This window comes from Natrix helvetica (assembly GCF_964273705.1).
Source record: "Natrix helvetica genome assembly, chromosome: 1".
In the NCBI taxonomy this organism is placed as follows: domain Eukaryota; kingdom Metazoa; phylum Chordata; class Lepidosauria; order Squamata; family Natricidae; genus Natrix; species Natrix helvetica.
The window spans coordinates 58681832-58706022 of record NC_138548.1 but is presented as its reverse complement, the minus strand read 5'-3'; the positions used below and the strand labels follow the sequence as shown (position 1 = coordinate 58706022).

The 24191-nt window shown below is 38.8% G+C and overlaps 1 protein-coding gene across 1 annotated transcript in view; it reads right to left on the bottom strand.

The window, feature by feature from the left end:
* SLC25A21 (solute carrier family 25 member 21) overlaps window positions 1-24191 on the bottom strand; it is a 293494-nt gene that overhangs the window by 215388 nt on the left and 53915 nt on the right. The gene's annotated exons all lie outside the window — the stretch shown is intronic.

Genomic DNA, 24191 nt, shown 5'->3' with positions numbered 1-24191 from the left:
GTTCTATCAACCACAGATAATAAATAGTGTGAGTAAATGTATAAACCCAATCAGTTCTGAATGTGTACTCTTCCAAAATGTTTTAGAAAAAGTGATTTTCTTATGAGTGTACTATTTTTCTGTGATTCATCCAAGTAGCCTAACGTTTTTTTCCAACTTCTATGAGAGCCTGAACAAGAGTTCCTGCTATTTTAAGAAATCCAGTAATAAAAGATTATGAGACTCTTAAAAGTAGCAACATCTTATTTCTTTCTTTCAGGCTTAAGTGGAGTCCTGGAAAAAAAGTTGGGCTGCTTTAATGACTAGCAGAAAAGTACGTGCTTCTGTGAGGTCCAAAGCACTTTTTAAAAATTCTTTTTGAAATGTGCACAGCCCTTTTAACCCTGATAAAGTAAATAGTGGCTTAACACCATTACTGAACCAGGTCGGTAACTTCCCTAAAGCCATGCCTTATTCCTAGTTTGAATGATTAGCTGCTAAAATACACTAAGATGATCAGAAAACGACAAGCCCAGTTCAAACTATGGAATAAATTGAAGGATTAAATGGTCCAGGGGAGTGCTGCTCCAAAACACAATTCTTTTCCTTTCCAGTGTTGTGTATTCTCCTTTCTTTGATAAATTCAAATAATCCCTACTCAGACAAAACACCAGGAAAAAAGGGCTGATTTTTCCTTCAACATAATCCTTTAGAAATGTGCCTTCTAACTGTGTGGTGAATTAGCATGTATGTTTTAGATTCCTATAATGCAATTAAGTGTTTCATGGAAAGAAAGAAAAAGATTCCAGCGCGCTGTAGGTTATTAAAAGGATCAGACATTAACTCGTACTCAAATTCTCTTGAAATGAATCATAATCGTACTGTTAAATATATACAGGCTACATTCTACTGTTTTGAAATGGAAACTTAATCTGAACCCCTCTCTGCATGATTCTCAATGTGGGAATGATTCCCAGATCCATGCTATTTAAAAACATCAAGGGGAAAGGGCAAAAATGATGCTCTCACTATCAATTGTCATGGATTAAAGCTCTCAGCCAAACATCCCCAGAAACTCTCGTGCAGCTGAGGAAGGGAAACAGCATTTAGAGGCCCCTTGTAGTGTTCAGAACAACATCCCCATATGGAGTCGAGCTTCACTGTGTCAGGAGCAGCCCCCCAACGCTTCTTGATCCTGGCATCCATTGGATAAAAGGGAAAGGAAGAATAGAGTAAGGCAATACAGGTAGCCATTGCATAAGGCTCTATTCAAATCATATTGCCCTTTAACATTTTTGAAAAATGTTTACAGTCCCTTTTCATGCCAAGCCTAGTGCATTTGTATCAGTCACAGCAATAGCATGTTGCGTGATCCCACAGGACTCTTACCTTGTTCTCACTGTTTCAATGCATGCATCTGAATGCCTAGACGAAAGAGAAGATCACCTGGCTCATCCTCCTGCTGGTCAGTAAAACAGATTATACTTACAGTATATGCATCGATATGGTCATGGAAAGTAAGCAATAATAAGATCTCTGACGATAGATACAGTTTACCAATGTGTGGAACTGACATGCATGAATTCAGAATAAGTCTAAGAGCTGCTGTTTCACTCTCTTCCACCATCTTTGGAAGTATGTGTTTAAAGAACAGGACTAAAACAAAGTCACAAATGTGAAGAATTAAAGGAATGATTGAATTATATTTACTTATTTTTGGTTGAATTGTATGTTTATCAAGTTCAGATTCTTTATTATATCCATAAAGGTTTTGCTGTTCATCATTATGGCCAAACTGAACTCAGCAAGCACACTTCAATCAATGTGGTCAAATCCTTCTTCCCCTCACAAGCTGCAAAGTACCTCTCTTCATCGTGAAACTTACTGAAGCTCAGTTAAATTTAATTTCTAAATTCTATGCAGGCCTGAATAAAAAGAGAACAAAAATGCCAGGCAGATATACATCTCAAACTGTAATTCAACCAGACACTGGAGGAGTACACCCTATTATAAATTTAATTACTGTTCATCCCCAAAGTGTAAATCAGACACCACTATGATTTTAGAGACTATATGATAAATGTTGTACAGAAAAAAATGTTGGCAAGGATGCTTTCAAATACTTTTTCTACTATCCTGCTATTTTTCTAAAGAATCATTAAACTTGGCTTACAGATTTTACCTTTCTTCTTGGAAACCAACTGGCCAATAGTTTTCTGCTAGAAAACATGTTTCGGCTTAGCTTATTAATAATACATATAAAATAGTATAATAGTATTTTAAAGAAAGAACTCTACTAATGAAAACCATCCTGGAGTGCATGAATTCTGTTTTGATCTAGTACATTCAGCTTTTAAATCTCCATAAACAATTCATAACTGAGATGCTTGACTGACATCAGATAATTTGGGAGCATCAAACTCTGGTACATAAACTCCTGTTGGTAGTTGAACCTCAAAATATTTAATTCATATCTTTGATTTGCTCAGTTCCATATGCTGATCCAAGTTTTTTTTCTATAAGAGAAAATGAGGACTACTTAGAACGTCTAAGAAATACAATTGGATAAAACCACACATCTTTCATACAGACAAAGAATGATGGTAAGAACAGGAACATTATAGAATACTATCTAATTTTTAAAATTAATGCTGAATTTTTAAATCTAGATCTTCATCGATACCAGATCTCTAACACTGCTGAGAGTTAACATTACAAAGATTTTTTTAAATCCCTCTTTTTAAATATTTGAAATATCTACAAACATACACAAATAAAAAAAATATAAAACATTGCATATCCTGTCCTTCTGGTGCCTTAGCACAATGGAGGAAAGCTAATATAATTGAAAATAAAAATAATAAAAAGTAATGCAGCATTTAAGACTGAGACTATACTTCTGTTTTTTATCTGAAAAGCAAAGTTCTGCCTAAAAAAGAAAAAAAATGACATAAAGTGAGAAGTCATATTGGAAAAGGCCAAATAAACTTCCAAAGGTTTATGTCATTATAAAAAAAATGGCCCTCTCTATCAAAACATAGGGTACCGAAAAGTTAGTGCAGGAAGTAAAGGACTATAATACATCTTAATTCTAAATTATTTAGAGTTTTCAAAATCATCACTAATACTTGTGCCTAGGAAGAGTTAGGTAACCAAAATAGGACAGCTTCAGTAAGACCTGACAAATAATATCCATCACATTCTTAGTAAAGGATAAATTCATTCATGGGCCCAACCCTCTGGAATGACCTCCCCCCCGATATTAGAACCACTACTGACCTCCGCTCCTTCCGACAGAAACTGAAAACACACCTGTTCCGACTGGCTGGTTTGGCATAATTTTAACGTCTACCTCCTGGCATACACATTCTTACTGGTTTTTAGAGGGATATTGTTTTAAATTTAACTTGATATTTTAAACTTTTGTATTGATTTATTTATTAGCTGTACAGTTTGGCACATTTTACCCTCCTCTTATACATGTATTTATATAGTTATTTCTACGTTTTAATCTGTTGTATTTTGGTACGGACTGTACACCGCCCCGAGTCCCTTTCGGGAGAGGGGGCGGTATATAAACGCTAATAATAAATAAATAAATAAATAAATTCAGGTCCTTGGGTGTGTGTGTGATGTATTGGGGGTGGCTACTGGAATAGAGAACACCCCACCTCCTCTCTGTGTCCCTCCCTCTCCATCCTGCTTAGTTTATTTTTTCAATTTAAGATTTTTATTTATTGTCTTAATATTTTGTTCTGTATTTTATTCTCACCAATGTCTATAAGCTGCTTAGAGTTGCCTTTGGTGACATGGGTGGCATGAGAGAGAGGGGAGAGGGAGGGAGAGGGAGGGGGAGGGAGGGAAGAGAGACAGAGAGACAGAGAGAGAAGAATTTCCAAAGATAATTCATGGAGAACTCAATTCATAAATCCAGTTTAAAGGTACCTAAGGTATTTGTCATTGTGGCTAGATCTGATCTCATCAAAACTGATCAAAGGTGCTTCTGTCTATATATCCACCTGACTAAAAAATGAAAAACTGTATCTATTGATCAATGTACCATGGTAATCTTGCAATCAATAATTTTAGTTTTGACAGTATTACATCTCTATTACTTCATGCAGCCCATTACTAATGGACACTGATTCATAACGACACCCAACTGCTTCCGTATAGTGCAGTGATGGAGAACCTTTTTTGGATCGCGTGCCAAAAGCAGGGGGAGTGCACGGGGGGTCATGGGCGGGCATTCCACGCCCATAATGCTTTGCACACGACCCCAGTGCGCATGCGTGCATGACCAGCACTCCTCCCCCCCAATTTTTGGACTGCTTTTTTCACCCTCCCCAGGCTCCAGAGGCTTTATAGGAGCCTGGGATGGAGAAAACAGCCTCCCCCCCCCCAGGCCCCCTGAAGCCTTCAGGAGCTTCCCTGAAGCCTCCAGAGCGCGAAAAACCAGCCCCATGGGCAAACCGGGAGTTCAGGAACAGACTTCTGGTTTGCTCGTAGGGGTGGTTTTAGCCCTCCGGAGCTTTCAGGGGCCTCCAGGAGGCTTCCCTGAAGACTCCAGAGGGCAAAAAAAGACCCTATGAGCAAACCGAAAGTCACTTCCCGGTTTGCTCGTAGTGTTGCTTTTTGCCTTCTGGAGCCTTCAGGGAAGCCTCCTGAGGGCTCCTGAATGCTCTGGAGGGCTAAAACTGGCCCTACGAGCAAACCGGAAGTCCATTTCTGAACTTCCGGTTTACTCGTAGGGCCGGTTTTTCGCACTCCGGAGGATTCAGGAGCTTTCCGGAGGGTGAAAAAATGGCCTCAAAAGAAGGCCGAAGTCAGCTGGCTAGAGTGCGCATGCACGCTGGCAAGCTGACAGGGCAAGCCACGCATGCCCTGACAAATGGCTCCGCATGCCACCTGTGGCACACGTGCCATAGGCTCGCCATCACGGGTAGAGTGGATTAAAAAGGAGAAAAAAGCTTATGTCATTGATATTTTCACCAGAAATTCCAAAAGGATATCATTATCATCATCTCAAATATCTGGACCAAAACGAAAAGTGACACTATCAAACTCCCACCTATCAATTTGAAAGTGCAGCAATAATTACCTCAACCAAAGTATAAGCATTTGGACCTGAGTCAATTATATATTGGCTGGAAATTACCTACATGAAAATATCTAAGGTGAGCTTCTTTAATAAAAGTTCACAGGAACTGCCTTTAAATTGAATGGTGTTGTTAGAAAATCTACAGGTTTATTGTGATTTAGTGTCTCACAATACACTAAATGCATCCCAAAATCTCACAAGAAGCTGGATAGATTTGCAAGAAGGTACAAGATGTGGTAATCTGTGACACTTTAATTAGCTTTTATCTTTATTTAGGTTTAGCATCCAGGTTGTAGGTGCTGTTTTAATCTGTCAGTAGCTGGCTGCCTCAATTTCACCAATCTGTGATGTAATAAGCATTTGATAAATCCAAATAGTTCCACTTCGTGCCATGATCATGAAAGCAAGGAATAATTTACTTTCTTTCATTAGGATTATAGGTCATCCCAATTTAACAACTGCCTCATTTAGTGACCGTTCACAGTTACAACAGTGATAACTTTGGGAACTAATCCTTGCATTTACAATCTTAGTCAGTCTGTAAAGAAAATGAAAGCTGAAATAAGATTATAAGCAAAGTTGTGGTTTCACTTAGTGACCATTTCATTTAACGGCAGAGCTGCTGGTCCCAATTATGATTGTTAAATAAGGAACACTTGTATACTTTGTGCTTTAGTATGAGATCTTGCCAGGGTGCAGATTTTCATTCCAATTACTATCTCACCATTCACTGACTTGAACTGTGCGGAGTAGTCATCTGGCTTAATTTACAGTCAGCAGCAACTGTATTATTTACCCAGCTAATTTTCAGAGTCCAAAGACTGACTAAGGCTTTTGGAAAACCTTTGGCCAGGCAAAATTTAGAAAATCTGCTCCAAGCACTCAGAAGAATGTTTTATTCATCTCTTTCCTGTTCAGAAAGCTGTTCTTTTACTGCGAAGGTTGAAGGTTTCTAAAGGTGAGTATGGCGTGAGTTTACTGATAACGCAGTACTGCAGTAAGCAGTTCACAGAACAGATGTGTACAAAGCTCCTCTCTGCCAGTATTGAATGTAATCTTTAAAAAATTAAAATCAAATAAAGTCAAGGCGAACAGGAAGCCTAGTGATGCAAAAGAGGGTCCCTGTGGAATTAAAACATATCAACACCCCTTCCACAAAAAGGGGGCCAGGGATGACAACCCAGATGGCATCTCTGGAGGGTGTCATTTGATTGGTAAAAAATATTCATAAACTGCAAAATAGAAATTCAACATCATCATGCCGCAGACTTGTTAAAAGACTGATTTGGTTATATCCAACTCACAAAGGAATACATGATTGAATAATTGTTTTGGTTTCTTATGCCATAGTAGTTTCCTGAGATCATTATTCATTCTGAATGGCAGCACTAAAATGTGCTCCACCAAACTGCATTGCATGTGGATGTGTTCATCCTGAGTGGGTGGGCCCAATGGCATACCCGGGAATATTTAAATGAGGAATGGCTCCCCAAAGTATCAGAAATTCCATTTATCACATTTGTTTCATGAACTGTTCTGGCACGCTCATCTTTTTAACATTATGTAGGAATAAACATCAGCAATTTTTTTATCAGTTTTCCAAAAACAAACAAGATCAGAACAATCTGATTTTCTTTTCAGAACTGCAAATGAGGCAGTGTTCTTCATTCCTATACTAGTTATTTCTCTTCCTCTTCCGATTTAAATTAAAATGCAATAATTTCTTAGCAAAAAAAAATCACTGTCATAGAATAGGGAATAATGCTTATGGTAGTTGCAGCCACGGACAAATTTGCTGGGGAGTCATCCCTACACGCTTAATTTCAAGTAAATACTGTTAGAGAACTAGGAATTTATCATTTTAAAGACTTTTCAACGTTCAGCTTTCACTCTGCTCAAATACCATCTTCATCTTGCAGAAGCCTTTTTTTTAACTAGGCAGAAAACGTGGTCAAGCTGGTGTTTGACCTTTGACAAAAGTCTGCCCTCTCTCTGGCTTTTCCTAACAAACTAAGGCCAAGACAATAAGCTGCATTATAGCTATTAGTTAGGTCAATATGTTTCTCCAGGAAGACCTCAAGCTGAAAAGCCAACATGCCTGACAACCACAACCAAGATACCAAAGGTCCAGGCCCTAGTCTTTGGAAAACAAATGGAAAAGCACACATGGCCACATCTGGAATCCTAATGGGCCACCAATGGTTCTCAGCTTAAGAAAGAATTACCACTGTTATTTTATCATCCCTAGTGCTAACTTAGCTGTTTATGTACAGCAATAAATGATTTTTTAAAAACATATTTGGGTCATTATGTCATATACCACCAGCAAGTAGGATTGTTTTATTGTGCTTGGAATAAAAATACACTGCAATACCCAGATGTTGGGAGAGGTTTAAAAACTCTAGCTCTTCTGCCCTCAATCCTGTCAGCCAAATTTTAAAAAAGTAAATTGAGAACTTTATAAATTGTACACTCATCCCACCAGTAACATTTGCAGCAGTGTATTTTCTCAAAATACTTTATCTTACCAATTGCTATATTGTTTCAATAATGTTTTAAAAATGATTGTATAAAAAAATTCTGAAGATGATGAAATCTACATTTAAAATGAGTTAGAAAGTCAGAAATAGACTTTTTATTACTTCTGAACCCCAAACAACTTATACAGATACCATTAATGACATAGTGAGATAATTACTATCTTCCTCTCCAAAATTTAAGAAAATAGACCACAAAAGTTTAAATTTCATTCCACTTCACCTATTATAAAAATATCAATGTGTCACATGTGCTACTAATATTGAGAATCTTTTAAACAACATTAAATGGATATACTGAAGGTCTGTCTTAAAGAATGTTCCCAATACATTCACTATCACAAATTGCATTTTTTCAATTGCATTTTTAATCTTGCTCTTTGTACCTCCCAATTTATAATTCTACTGTTTGTCATTTATTTATTTTGTCCTTTCATTTAGTTGCCCAATAGATGTGCAATTCAGCCAGTATACAAGCTCAAAGGCAAATAATCAAAAGACACTTGAGTATAATAAAAACTATTGCACCAAGGCAACTGTAAACCCTCCATAATAAAAAAAAAGCCATTAATGGTGACCCAGAGTTCAGAGGGGAAAAAATCAAGGTTTTTGTAGCCTTTCACAGACAAAGCAGCAAAGAAGATATGTCCTCTGGATTTAAAACCTGGAGCATTCTCAACATATAAAACAGTGTGTTTCTGAAAGTTTACAAGAATGTAGCATAATGCTGAGGAGAAATAACCAACCACTTATCTTTAGGCCCTAACTTTACAAGAAAGAAGAACCTCAAATAATGAGAAAGCAAATCATTTAATAGAAATTGAGAGTTACAAGATGGGAAATTTTGAGGTTCTTATGTGGCAGGTTTTGGGGATGTTACACAAGTCCTTGTCTGTGTATTTGGGATTATTTAAACTGTTAGCCCTTTCTGGAGCAGTAGCAAAGCAGTGAAAACCCACCTCCCATTAAGGAGATGGAATGTTGGGGTAATCCAGTGAGTGTCTCTGAATAAGGGTGGGACGTTGGGGCTTCTCCCCTAATTAGAGCTGCCCAGATTGTATGTGGATGAGCGAGTCTTCTATTTTTTGGTTCAGATGGTATTGCACGTGGCTTTATCTGAAGGCAGGGTGGGTTAATTTAGGTCTGATGGAATTAGGAAAAGAGAAGAGTTGGGTTTAATACATCACATCCACCAGACAGTGGAGGTTGTGGGAGTCCTTAATTTAGAAAAACTATAGGGAGGCAACTATAGATTGTTAGATCAAGATCTGGTCCAGAGACAAATGTGAGTGGTATTTGAAGCAATGTAATAGATTCCTTGTTTCAATCTGTTGTTCTCTCTTCCAGCTATCTTAATTATCTTCTTTCATGCCTTTTATCTGACTCTCATGAAGAATAAAATTAAATCTACAGCTCCTTTAAAAAAATCCCAAATGAAGCGGTGGGCTGCCTAAAATCAAAAGACATTGTGGAATGAGTATCATACGAAGAATGACAATGTTCCCATTCCAAGTCAACAAATGTTCTGGTCAGCAAGTTTTAATGAAATCAGTAGGACTTACTTTGTACTTATGTGTTTACTTACTTTCATTGTATAAGTAAACACATATACAATTGTATTCTTAGCACAACCATCCTTTTTCTGGTTTTGAATTAAGATTTGTAGTGTAGCAAATGCAAACTTAGATAAAGTCTATGTTAGTTGAATGGAAGATTAGATTTGTCAGACACCTGGCAAAAGGAGGATATGTCTTCCTCTTTGTCCTCATGTCCTCTGTCCAACAGACATAACATTAAAAATCAAATATATTTCTGCTTGTTGTGTATCTCTTCCTGCACAGTTTTTCTATTAGGAACAGTTTCTATTAGGAACAGTGCTTTCCTAATAGGTGTTAACAGCAAATTAACAACTTTTACCTGAAATTGACAAGATCTTAATCTGTTACACAATGTATTCCTTTATCTCCTAACCCCTCGTGAGCCAAAGAGCTGGCACTAGAACATTCCTTTCCATTTGTATTCCCATTGTTTGTTTACAAATTTGTAGCCCCTTCCTTCCAATGAATGTAAATACAAATATTAAACAGTTAATCGATCCTCCTTTTCCTCCTATTTTTCTTCTTTTCCAGTTGTATCTGCCTGTTCAGATATCTGGTAGCTCTAACTAAGCTATTTTCTGAAAAATTTTAAAGCTTATTTCTTGTACTTTATTAAATACCATTAAATACTATTAAATACCAATACTTATATTTCACTCACTGTTTGTCACAATGTTTGTGATACGCAGCTGGCTATTTCACTCACTTTAGAATGAATGTACAATTTGATTTTGGCTACATTACATCTTTACTAACAGAAATACATATATTCAAACTTCTCTCTGATCACAGTAACAGTAAATCTAAACTTCACAAGTAGATGCTAAAAATCTAACAATTGTCAAAAACAGAAGGACATAATTTATAAGTATGTTACAATGCTTCACGAATAAACATAAATTCCATGTAAATACATGAGACCCATTATTATTTACAAAATATGACTTCAATGTGAGTGTTTTTTTCCTGTTGAGCTGGTTGATTAGCTAGCTTGCTTTCTATCAGCTATGGTGGCTGGAGAATTCTGGGAGTTGAAGTCCACAAGTCTTAAAGTTGCCAGGTTTGAAGACCCCTGCACTAGAAGATGCCCTTAGTAACATCAAAGCTATCAAATATCAGTCCTCGCAAATTCCCCAAATAATGATTCAAACATGGGACAAAGTAATGTCATTTAATATTTGATAAAGATTCAACATTTATAGATAGTAATTCCAGACAAGCAAAATTGTTTTGATTCCACTAATCACATCTTATTTTATAACATTTTTATATCATATGTGATATGATCAATGGTATTTTTCTTAGTAGGAATTGTTATATCTATGGAGATTCTCAATGCTGAAATGCTCTCATGACTGTCCCAAAGGTGCTTTTGAAAAAGGCAGCTGGATTTTCTTGGGTTTTTTTCTTTGAAAATGTTTCGCTTCTTATCTAAGAAGCTTCTTCAGTTCTAAAGTAATTGAAGGAAAAGCACCTTTGGGATAGGAATTGTCATCACCTCCATTTTACAAATTGTGGCTAAAAAGATACAGTTATTGGGAAAATCCACATAGATTTGATCTATTTTTCGATCATTTTGAATTTTAAACTCTGAGGATTTTAATAGGAACCGATATATAAATGCTTTAAATAAATTTGCAGTTGTGTGCAATGGACTTAATTTTGATTGTAGCAGAAAACTAACATATCTTGCTGTATTCTGAGCAGCCTTATTTGCACATATTTAGTAAGGAGGTTTTAAAAAGATGATTTAGTAAAACAGAATACTTGAGGTCCCTGTCGTCATCAAAGGACACATTGATGTCTTACACAATGATGATGGACTACTACATAGTATATTTAATTAATCTAGACCGAAAAAGCTTAAGAGAAAGAGGCAGCCGATGAAGTATAATGAAGTTAAATTAACTCTGAAATACTGCACCAAGATTACTAAGCCTGCGTCCACATAACCCACAGCAGTAAGCAATGTGTTTAAAAAAATATTCACAGCAGCATTGGTACTAAGGAACTGCTTTTCAAAACAGTGTTCTTCCTGCTTGCTTTTCCTTTCATAATACTCTCTGGGTAACCCTGATGTGCCTGGAAAAACAGACATGTAAATCCAATACCTGGTACAGGCCGATGAGTTTTGAAACAAGTAAGCAGAAGGCAGAATGTGAAATGTCTTAGTCTATCCTGCCACAAAGCAAATTAAAAACAGCTAAGAAACTTGCTTGAGGATTATCCTGATGTCCATTGATTTAGATTATTTCTAACAGTTTTGTTTTTAAAAGTTTCTCATTTGCTATCTGTACAAAGCAATCAGTGCAATCAGAATAAGCTATTCCTGCAAATTTGACTTTAAAATGTGTACATGTAAAAACAAACAATTCAGTAGGCAAATACAAATCAAACACAAATTAGCAACACTTTCTCCAATAGTATTCTAGATACTTTTTTCCAATTTGTAAACATGAATTAGATTTTAAATTCACTGTTTTTTTATCTAAGGATCTGAAAGCAGGGAATGGTCTATCTAACAATTTCAGCATTACTAAGTTTCTCTATTTTCTAGTCCATGTTCACATCAATAAATATTTGTAAATAGTCTGCATGAAAGTTCATATTCATTTAGTCCTATCTGGATCTTATATATAGGTTTTTTTTTCATGCCTACCTTTTAAAAAATAATTTACAGGGTGTCTTTTAGATATTATCTGAAAAATTACTGTACATTTTATTTGAAAAGTGCAGATTTACAAATACAACCATATTTTAGCTCATCTGTTGGTTTTGGAATTGCGAATTAGGCATGTTTACAAATTATTGTAGGTATGTTGTGTTCTTGGATTTTGTTGTATTTTAGTTTTAGATTTTAAGACATATCTTGCACTGTAGAGGTTTTTTTTAGAACTGAGAAGTGAAGGCAATGTGTATTTTTCCTAATTATGCAGGTTGAGATAATTATATTTCATATAAACCAAAATAAAATGATTACTAGAGAAGAAGAGCACTTAAAAAATAGAACCAGGCAATACAAAGGAAAGGTTATTTAGAAGAATGGGTTTTAAGTTCCTGACAAAAGGCAAAAGGGAACAGGTCAGTGGTAGGATTCAAATAATTTAACAACCGGTTCTCTGCCCTAATGACTTCTTCCAACAACCAGTTCACCAAACTGCTCAGAAAGTTAACAACCGGTTCTCCCCAAGTGGTTCGAACTGGCTGAATCCCAGCACTGGAACAGGTGTATTTCAGTCCTGATCTTGTCATCAGAACATTGTCAAAATATTAGTGGTGAAAAACAAAAAGGAAAATCTGTACAGTACATGACTATGGATTTATTTTCTATGTGTTGCAATGAACCATTCTTCCTTAGCAAATATGGTTGAAAAAATACAGTAACAAAATTGGCCATTGTCAGCATTTTCTTATTTACAATAGATTTTCGGTTGTAGAAATCGTTTCTCAGTTGATAAAACCCAAGTGACTAATAGTACTGGAATTTAACTCAAAACCAATTTTACATTATCTTTCCAACACCCCACTCCCTAAAAGTGGTTCCTGTTTTATGTAAAATTGAAAGGAAAATTTATGCTACTAAAAATATTCCATAGTGTTCTATTGTGAGATTAGCAGTTTTACTAATATAAAAATGATGGGTAAGAGTATCAAAATCACGAGGGACTCATTAAAGATCAAGTTTTCAGAGGTCATATTTTGAAACTCTCTACAAGCAGAGATACAACACACACAAGTTAATGAAGCTTGCATTGAACACTGCATTCAGCAAAATCCTTTCAGTCACTACTGGAAGTTCCTGCTTCCATCAGTGTAAATCTTGTTCAGCAATATGAAAAGACAGCCAAATTCTAACAGTCTCCTGTGCTGTTCCAGATATGTATTGGGTTACTCTGTGCAGGAATGTTAGCATGGAATATGAGGCAAACGAAAAGACTAGTGGATGGGTCTCTCTCTCTCTCTCTCCCACCCTCCCTCCCTCCTTCCTTCTCCACTGTCAGTTTGTCTAGTAATCAGAATCTCACAGGCCATATAACCACTAAAACTCACTCTGATAAACTACTTAGAAGTGCCTTACTGCTTGAGGGATACATTTCATTCTCCTTTCCCATATTGGGAAAGATAGAAATTTCTCTTATTTGGACTTTTCCAGAAATCATAAATGCTTTGAACTATACATACGCCAAAATTTTAGCTTCCTGGGTCTAAGAAAGCAAGGAAGGACTTAATGAGATCAACTTTTGAATGTGAGCCAACTATGTTGACATGTTACGGTTAAACTATAGGCAGCTGTCAGGGGTTAGCCAGAACTTGCCCAAGAGGATAAGAGTCAACAGAACAACCTATGAAGTAAAGCCAAAGATTACAGCCAAGATAGATTTGTTACTCTGATTAGATCTCAAAACAGGAAGCCTCTTTTTGTCCAACATGGATCAACAAGGTCAGTTCTAATCTGAGAACATCCACTATCTGGAAGGTTTTCTAAATTATAATTCTAACAACTCATTATCGAGGGCAACTACAACTAAAAATACAGGGCTCTAGTTGCTGAAAGTACTGTCCTCACAGGTTTTAGATAGTACATCAGGTGAGCAGTTGATGAGTGCCTCATTGTGAATTAGGAACAGATATGCAATACATAGTGAAGGTTGTAGATCAGGGCTGTCAAACTCCCAGCCGGTGTGCCAGATGTGCTGGCCACACCCAAGCCTGGTTTACCAAAGGGGAATGAAGTCCCGATACATCACATGATGCTGCCATGACACCATGAGTTTGATACCCCTATTCTAGACACAAAAAAAAAACCAATAGTACAATTATTTTTCCACTTTTTTATCATCCCTCAAAGCTGCCATTTTGCCATATTGATGATGAGGCAAAAGTCTGAAGATAGTAGGATAGCTCAATGGAAGATACGGCATACAGTCTTCTCTCCCAAAATGGTATAACCACCTTTTACTATCTACTACCTGTGACATTGCCTCATTGTGCCAAAGATAGCATTGATTCTAATAAAACTAGTATAAATTGCAGAAATGAAGCTAACTTACACCTGCCTAATGCCTATCCCATAGATCTGTGGCTCAGTCGGTCTTAGAGTTTGCATGTTCTCTTTAACTACCACCAAATTACTTTATCCTTTTTAATGTAATTAGGATAGGCAAGAATTCTACATCAATTTCTGGATTTTGAAGATAATTCTCTAAATCTCTCTAAAAGATGCAAGCCATTTTTTCTTTTGGACTTCAGGTCTGCCACACTTTCTACTGTCTACTTTCTAATGTGGGGAAATGGGAGGGCGGTTATATGGAGTTGGGTGATATATAGCCGTAATAACATTCTTCTTAGAAACCCAAGGTCATCTTTGTCTCTGCACCTGGCCGGATCTGGTTGGGAGGAATCTGTGTTCATGGCAGTGGAAGATTGGATCATGTGATGAATTTGTGGGTGTTAGGGCAGGATCTTGAACTTTCAGCTGGGTGGAGAGAACCTGGAAGCTTTCAGATTCGGCTTTTCCCAGATGTGCCAACATAGCTCTTGCAGTCCTATTATTCTTTCTAATTCTTTATTTTGTTCTTCCTTCAAATTTTTAGTTATCATTTTAGCCTTTTCTCTATTAATCTTTAACCCTGCTACATCTCCATATTTTTCTAATTCTCGCATTAGACTATTTCCTGTTTCTAGCGGTCTTCTATAATGAATACCAAATCATCTGCAAAGGCCTGAATTTAATACTCTGCTCTTTTGATTTTAGTTCCTCTTATCTTCGACTTTTGTCTAATTCTTATTAGCAGACTTTCAAGCGTCAGGATAAAGAGCAGAGGTGACAGTCGGCAACCCTGCCTTACTCCTTTCATTATTTTAAAGGTCTCTGTACTTTCCCCATTTAATAATATATTTGCCCTTTGGGTAGAGTATATAGTTTCTATTAATCTTTCAAATTGGTCCCCTAATTTCATATTCTTAATTTGTTGCGTCATGAATTCCCAATTTAAATTGACAAATTCCTTCTGTACATCCAGAAAAACAAGTGCCACTTGTTTCTCTGGATGCGCCTCATAGTACTCTAAGATATTTGCTACTATTCTGGTATTATTCCTAATTTGTCTTGTTGGGAGAAATCCATTTTGGTCTGGATGTATATAGTCAATTAATAGTTTTTTCAATCTCTCCACTATTATTGTTGTGAATATTTTATAATTGGCATTTAACAATGAGATTGGCCTATAGTTTTGAATCTGTTTTTTATCTGCACCTTTTTAAAATATTAATGTAATATGTTCTCCCCACCATGAATCCAGTATTTTTGCTTTCATCAGTGCCTCATTATACATCTCCAACATCAAGGGTTCTATCAATTCATTCAATTCATTTATTATTTTATACCATTCTACTGGAAATCCATCTGGGCCTGGCGTTTTATTATTTTTCTGTTTTTGAATCACCTGTTTCAATTCTAGTTTCGTTATTTTTTTTTGACATTTCTTTCATGTCTTCTGTTATTGACGGTGTTTCTTCTCCGTTCAGATATTCTTTTATTTGTTTTTCATCTACTTTTTCCCCTTTATACAGATTCTCAAAGTACTTGTATGCAATCTTTTTCTTCCCTTCCATTGTATGTTGTAATTTACCAGTTTCCTCTTGAAGTTGATATATTAATCTTTTTTCTCTCTCTTTTCTCAATCTGTACGACAACCACCTCCCCGGTTTATTTGCTTGCTCAAAGAAGTTCTGTTTTGTTAGTTTTAGGCCCTTTACCATTTCTTCCTGGTCTGATATATTTAATTTATGTTTTGCTAACATCCAATCCTATCTAATTTTGTCATTTTGTGGCTTATTTTGTAATTCTATTTCTAAATTTTTAATTTCCTCCTCTAATATCTTCTGTTGTGCCCATTTCTCTTTGTTTCTTTTTGCTGAATACGCTATAATAATTCTGCGGGAATAAGCTTTCATGGTGTCCCATAGATTTTGTACAGATGTCTGTTCTTTTGTGTTTTCCTTAAGGAATAACTCCAATTCGTTTCTACATTTTTGAATAAATTCTTTTTCTTTTAATATTTGCAAATTTAACATCCATCTTCGTCTAGTTTTTTTTCATTCCCAAATTATTTTAATGGGGTTGTGATCCGCCCACGTATTTGGTAATATTTTAATTGTATGTATTTCTGCCCCAATTTCCCCATTAATCCATGCCATATCAATCCGTGACCAGGATTGATGTGGATTGGAGTAAAAGGTAAATTGTTTTTTTTTCTGGTTCCATTTTTCTCCAAATATCTATTAAATTTAGCTTCTCCATCATCTCAAAATAAGTTGTTGGTAATACTTTTTTATTTTTAGTTTTTTTGTCACTTATGTAATCTTTTTTACTGTCCACTATGGCATTATAATCTCCTATTATACAAATATTCTTCAATCCAATTTCTCTAATTTTTTCATATAGTTTTTTTATAAAAGTCCTTCTGATTTTTGTTTGGGGCATATAGTGCTACCAGTAGTACTGATTTTTGGTTTATCCCTATCTCTATCATTATTTCCTTTGGGTTTGCATAAAATTAGATTATCCCATCTTTAACATATACCGCTATCCCTTTTCTCTTTTCTTCTACTGATGCTGCATATAATTTTCCTAATTTAGGACATTCCAGGTATTTTATATCTTTTTTTTAATGTGTGTTTCCTGTAAGCATATTATATCTGCCTTTTGTTTTGTTAATTTTGCACATACGCTTTCTTTTTGTTGGCAAATTTAAACCGTTAATATTTACTGACAATAATTTATTTTCTTCTTCCATCCTCCTAATTCTCTGCCTGTCTTTATTTTTTATTAACTCTAGTTTCTTTTTCGGCTCCTTCTTTTTGGTCTCACTTCCTCCTCTCTCTGTTGCTCTTTCTCGTCCCTACTACTTTCTCCTTGTTCTCCTTCTGTTGTTCTCTGTTGTTGTTCTTCCTGGCTTCTATATTCCAACTCCTCCTTACTGCTCTGTTCCGCTTCCAGGCTTACTAGTTGCTCATATAAATCTTGTGCCTTCTCCAAATTGTCAACTTTAATCCTTTTCTCCTGCCAAGTTACCAGCATCCCTTCAGGTACCAACCACCTAAATAATATATCTCGTTTAATCAGTTGTGTGGCCAGAAATTGATAGTCTCTCCGTTGCTCCCTCACTCTTCGCAGGATTTGTTTCAGGGTTTGTATCTCTTTCCCTTTGTACACCATTGGCTCGTCTCTTGTTATTCTATAAATTATATATCTCACTTTTTTCCTCGCGAATCTAATGTGTACTTCTCTAGGCAATCGGTGTCTTCTGGCATAATTAGTGCTTACCCTGTATATATCGTCCAATTCATTTAGGATCTCATGCTTGTCTCTTTGTAACATCTCTGCTATTAATTCCGACATTATCATTTGTAAATCTTCCTCTTTTGTCTCTGTTACATTCTGGAATCGGAGATAAAATGCTGCATGATCCATTTCCAGGTGGATGAGGGAGTCTTCTAAGTTTTTGGTTGATGTTTTCATCTGCTGTTCAACTAAGTCTAGTTTCTTCTCTGTTTTTCTGTTCTTTTTTCTACCGCTTTTATTGACTGTTCATTTTTTTCCAGCATTTGTTGTATTATTCCCATTTTATCATCTAATTTATGTATGTCATTTTTAACTTCATTTTTCATTTCACTCATCTCTATTTTCATTTCATTCATATTCGTTTTCAATTCACTGTGGTTTTTAGCTACTGCCTCTTGAAGCTTGGTCATAGTTTCATGGATGGTTAGCAATGCTGCCTGCACATTTTCGATATTTTATCTGGAATCTGGTTTTTTCATTGTAGCCATTCCTTCTGTTGACCTTTGGGATGCTGGAGAAGCAGTCAATACCTTTGTCGCTGGATTTACAGTTGTCTTTTCCCCAGCTTTCAGTGATGTTGTTGTGATACTCGCCAACTCTTTTAAAATTTTATCTTGTTCTTTTAGTATATTATATATGTTGTCCCAAATTAGCATCCAATATCTTGACTGTTATTTTTATTTCAACTTATCTTTTTTTTCTCTATCAATAGTCTCCCCCCCTTTTAATCACAATCCGAAATTTGCTACTAATAGGCTATACACTATTACATTAGATATTACTGATAATATAATATATATGCTTTGCTATTAAGTTTTTTTAAAAAAAATTCCTTAACTTAGCTTGTTCTATCTATAATAATCCACAAACAGTAGTCCTAAAGCAATATAAGTGTTGTATTCTCGGAGCGTCCACCAGCAGGTGGCGCTAGAGGAGGCCTGTCCACGCGCGCCCAGGATTGGTCGTTTTAAACAGGTTCCAGGGCGGCACGAGCATCAAGCCCCTATTGGCTACCGGCTTGACAGCTGGAGAATATAAATAGCTGTCAACCGGCTTTCAGTTCAGTTCAGTTACTAAGTTGAATAAATCAGTTACTGTTACTGGTTGTCTGTCAGTTATTACTGATACTTAATACTGGCGACGAGGACGGGCGGATCCAACCCAGCAAAACAAGTTACAATGACAACTTCATCGATGTTCGCCCCATTTCGTGTGGAGGCAGAAACCTGGGAGGCGTTTGTGGAAAGGTTTGAATGTTTCCTCCTGGCACACGACTTAACAAGCCTTTCCCTGGAGAGGAAAAGAGGCATATTTTTAAACTACTGTGGACCAGAAATGTTCGCAACTGCCAGAGCTCTCTCAGCTCCCACCCCTGTACACACGGTGCCTTGGGAAACATTAATGGCAAAATTAAAAACACATTATGAACCGGCACCTTCACGTTTTGCAAGGCGACAAGATTTTCGCCACTGCATTCAAGGAGAGGGGCAATCCATAAGCCACTACGTGGCTGCGCTCCGTGCGGCTGCTATTCCTTGTGAATTTGCTGATTTGGACGAAGCCCTGTTGGAACAATTTATTTATGGTCTGAAAGACGTTAAATTACATCGCCGAATTCTATCCCGGTCAGACCTCACTTTGAAAATTGCCGTTGATGAGGCTCGCGCAGCGGAGATGGCCGAACAGTCAACCCCTGACCGTAGACGGTTGCCACAGCCGTTGCCAACGGGACAACAGTTTCCATCGCCTCAAGTAAATCATCAACAACTAGCCTCCTCTATACAATCAGAAATTGACTTAGCAATAGATCGTCTGCAATCATTAAATTTTAGAGACAGTCGCGCCTGCATGAGCTGCGGCGGCAAGCACGCACGCTCAACCTGCCGATTTAGGGCAGCTATTTGCCGGAAATGCGGGAAAAAAGGACACTTAGCAGCAATATGCCGCTCATCCGCTCCTGACAACCGGCCACAAAATCAAAATGCTGCCTACCGTTTTTCTGCACCTGCCCCACCAAATCGCCGCCTAAATTCTCTATCTCTGGGAGACATACAAGAATACAACCCCGAATGGGTTGTCGACTCAGCATCCGCATCTGCAGGAGGTCGCGGTAAGATGCACCTGACTATCTTCCTCGAAGGCCGGCCTTGCTCTATGGAGCTAGATACAGGCTCAGCTCGCTCAATTATTTCTTGGCAAACATTATCATCTATTCTACCCCACTACAAAGTAAAGCAACTCAGCCCTGCAAACTGCCACCTGAAAGACTACCAGGGAAACTCCATCAAGCTCCTAGGCTGCGCTAAGCTACTAGTTACTTATGGCTCCTTCACAGGCCACCTACCATTATTAGTGGTACAGGATCCCCTGGCCTCTTTATTGGGGCTCGATTGGTTCAGTGCTCTGGGTTTGTCAATAACTGGCATCCATGCAACGCAATACTCTTCCTTACCTACTAACAATTTCACCTCACTAATTGCGGAATTCAAAGATGTTTTTTCACCATCATTAGGCTGCTACAAGGGCTCCCCAATATCTTTAAACATCGACCCTTCAATAGCTCCCATCAGGCTTAAGGCCAGACGTCTACCATTCGCCTTAAAGGCGAAGGTAGACGCGGAAATTGACAAACTCCTGGAACAAGGAGTTCTACAACCAGTTGATTTTTCCCCTTGGGAAACTCCAATTGTTGTTCCCCTAAAATCTGACGGTTCTGTAAGAATATGCGCAGATTTTAAAACAACAATTAATAAAGCCCTCCAAGCACATCCCCACCCAGTACCGGTAGTCCAGCACGTACTACACACATTAGGACGAGGTAAGATATTCGCAAAATTGGATCTAGCCCAGGCCTATCAACAGCTACCTGTTGATGAAGCCACAGCACTGGCACAGACAATAGTCACCCACCGCGGGGCTTTTAAATGTCGTAGGCTGCAATTCGGCGTCAGTGTGGCCCCAGGAATATTCCAGGGATTGATGGAGCGGTTGCTCCATGGCATTCCTGGGGTCACACCCTATTTCGATGATGTGCTCATCGCAGCCAAAGACGCCCCCACGTTAATAAAATCCCTACGTGCGGTCCTCCAAAAATTCCGGGCTGCAGGCCTCCATCTTAAGGCATCAAAGTGTAAATTGGGAGTCCCTGCCGTAGAATTCCTGGGATTCCTAATAAATAAAGATGGAATCCACCCATCACCAAAAAAAGTGGAGGCAATCCTTTCCGCACCAACCCCAACCAATAAGGTTGAGTTGCAGGCTTTCCTAGGCCTCCTCAATTTTTATTCGTCGTTCATTCCACACAAAGCGTCGTTAGCAGAGCCCCTCCACCGACTTTTAGACACTTCAGCACCATGGCTCTGGACCAGCCGCGAGGCGCAGGCGCTCGCGGCTGTCAAAAAGGCTTTGACAGCTCCACCAGTACTAGCGCAATACGACGAGAAGTGGCCCCTGCAGCTAGCTTGCGACGCCTCTCCATTTGGAGTTGGCGCAGTGCTGAGCCATGTATATCCTGACGGCTCAGAGGCCCCCATAGCGTTCTACTCCCGCACCTTGTCCAAGCCTGAGCGTAATTATAGCCAGCTGGACAAGGAGGCGCTGGCCGCCGTTGCGGGAGTAAAACGTTTCCACCATTACCTGTATGGGCGGCCATTTACCCTCCTAACGGACCACAAACCACTTCTAGGCATTTTAGCTGGCGACCGCCCCACTCCAGAAATTTTATCTCCCCGCATGTCCCGTTGGGCGGAATTCTTATCAGCCTATAACTACACGCTGATCCATAAGCCAGGCATAGCAATGGGCAATGCAGATGCTTTGAGCCGCTGCCCTTTACCGATTCCGGTATTGGACCCAGCTCCTACAGAAACAATCTGCCTTTTAGATGAATTGCAACTTCCACTGTCTGCATCAGACATAGCAATACATTCCAAAGCAGACCCCATCATCTCAAAAATAATTCATTTCGTCCGCAGTGGATGGCCTAATTCTGATATAGACCAGCCACTACTGCCATTCTACCGCCGCCGAACGGAACTGTCATCTCTCCAAGGCTGCCTCCTCTGGGGACACAGAATAGTAATCCCAAGCAAATTGCGCCAGGCACTGCTATCTCGTCTCCATGAGGGCCACCCTGGCATTGTCCGTATGAAGTGCCTGGGGCGCAGTTACATATGGTGGCCCTCCATGGATGCGGACATTGCAGCGTGGGTACAGGAATGCCCCCAATGCCAGCAGGTCCGCCCCGCACCACCAGCAGCCCCATCCAGAGAATGGGAACAACCCAGATCGCCGTGGAGCAGACTCCACGTGGATTTTTTAGGACCAATAGAGGGAACCACCTTCTTCTTGGTAATTGACGCGTGGTCAAAATGGGTAGAAATGTTCCCTATGCATTCCACTACGTCTGCAGCCACTATAAAAATCTTAGACAACTTATTCACAACACATGGGTTACCTGACATCATAGTGTCGGATAACGGGCCCCAATTTACTTCACAAGAATTTCAGACATTTCTCCAACGCCAAGGCATTCGCCACGCTCCCGTGGCTCCCTTCCACCCGGCGGCTAATGGAATGGCAGAGCGCGCGGTGCGCACGGCCAAGGAATCACTGGCACGCATGGCTCATTTGCCAATGCAGCAACGAGTAGCCACATTCTTAAGATGCCAGCACACCACCCCTTGCCCAATAACTGGCAAAGCCCCTTCCGAGTTGTTAATGGGAAGGAAACTACGTACGACGTTAGACAGATTACATCCCTTTTACGCTACCCCTTCCTACCCATCCTCTCCCCCCCCTAGGGTTTTCATGGTAGGGGAAAGAGTGTTCGCTAAAAACTTTGCAGGGGATCCTAAATGGGTGCCTGGTGTTGTATCGGAGCTAACGGGGCCCTGTTCCTATAGGGTCCTCCTTGGAGATGGAAGAGTGTGGAGGAGGCACATAGATCAGCTGAGGCGAAGAGACACCGGTGCAGCGTCAAACAACTCAAATGTTCCAAATGTTATTCCAAGTTCACAAAGACCTGTTGACGCCGCCCATCAGCCCAGATCTGAGCGAACAACTAGCTCCGGCGGCCAAATCAATGATCCGATACCGGCAAGCTATCTACCTGGTGAGTTGGGAGGAGTTCCACGGTTTGGCCCTTCATGGACACTTCCTCGAAGCAATCCTCCCTCTACGGCGGCAGTCACTCCACAGCTAAGAAGATCGCAGCGCGTGCGCAGAAGGCCAACCAGGTTCCAGGATTACGCATGCGCGGACAAGGGGGAAGGAGTGTTGTATTCTCGGAGCGTCCACCAGCAGGTGGCGCTAGAGGAGGCCTGTCCACGCGCGCCCAGGATTGGTCGTTTTAAACAGGTTCCAGGGCGGCACGAGCATCAAGCCCCTATTGGCTACCGGCTTGACAGCTGGAGAATATAAATAGCTGTCAACCGGCTTTCAGTTCAGTTCAGTTACTAAGTTGAATAAATCAGTTACTGTTACTGGTTGTCTGTCAGTTATTACTGATACTTAATAATAAGCAACTTAAATAATGTCTATATATAACTCTAAATTATTCAATAACAACCGGTAATAATAAGGAAAAAGCAAACAGAGAGAGAGAGACATACATACATACATACATACATACATACATACATACATACATACATATATGGATATCCACAAGCTTTCCACTTACTTGTTTATAAATATGAATATAGATTTGAGTACTCATTTATAGGTATTATAAATATTATATATAAATATTATATATACAATACAATACAATACAATAGTAGAGTTGGAAGGGACCTTGGAGGTCTTCTAGTCCAACCCCCTGCCTAGGCAGGAAACCCTATACCGTTTCAGACAAATAGCTATCCAACATCTTCTTAAAGACTTCCAGTGTTGGGGCATTCACAACTTCTGGAGGCAAGCTGTTCCACTGATTAATTGTTCTCACTGTCAGGAAATTTCTCCTCAGTTCTAAGTTGCTTCTCTCCTTGATTAGTTTCCACCCATTGCTTCTTGTTCTACCCTCAGGTGCTTTGGAGAATAGTTTGACTCCCTCTTCTTTGTGGCAACCTCTGAGATATTGGAATAATGCTATCATGTCTCCCCTAGTCCTTCTTTCTCTTAAGCTAAACATACCCAGTTCCTGCAACCGTTCTTCATATGTTTTAGTCTCCAGTCCCCTAATCATCTTTGTTGCTCTTCTCTGCACTCTTTCTAGAGTCTCCACATCTTTTTTACATCGTGGCGACCAGAACTGAATGCAGTATTCCAAGTGTGGCCTTACCAAGGCATTATAAAGTGGTATTAACACTTCACGTGATCTTGATTCTATCCCTCTGTTGATGCAGCCTAGAACTGTGTTGGCTTTTTTGGCAGCTGCTGCACATATAATTGTAACTTATTTCACTAAACTATTAATGCAGTCAATTCGTTTAATACCTTTTCTTTTACTTTTTTTTTAAGTTCTGGGTTGAATACTTTTCTTTTCAGTCTTTGCAAAATTGTCCACGCTCTTCTGTTCTAAATAGTTCTAGATAATTTCAGCACAGCTGTTGCATCAGCTTTCCCCTTCCGTTTCGTTGTCCTCTTCTTTTTCCTAACTGCTATCTGTCAGCCGCCGTCCCCAAGCA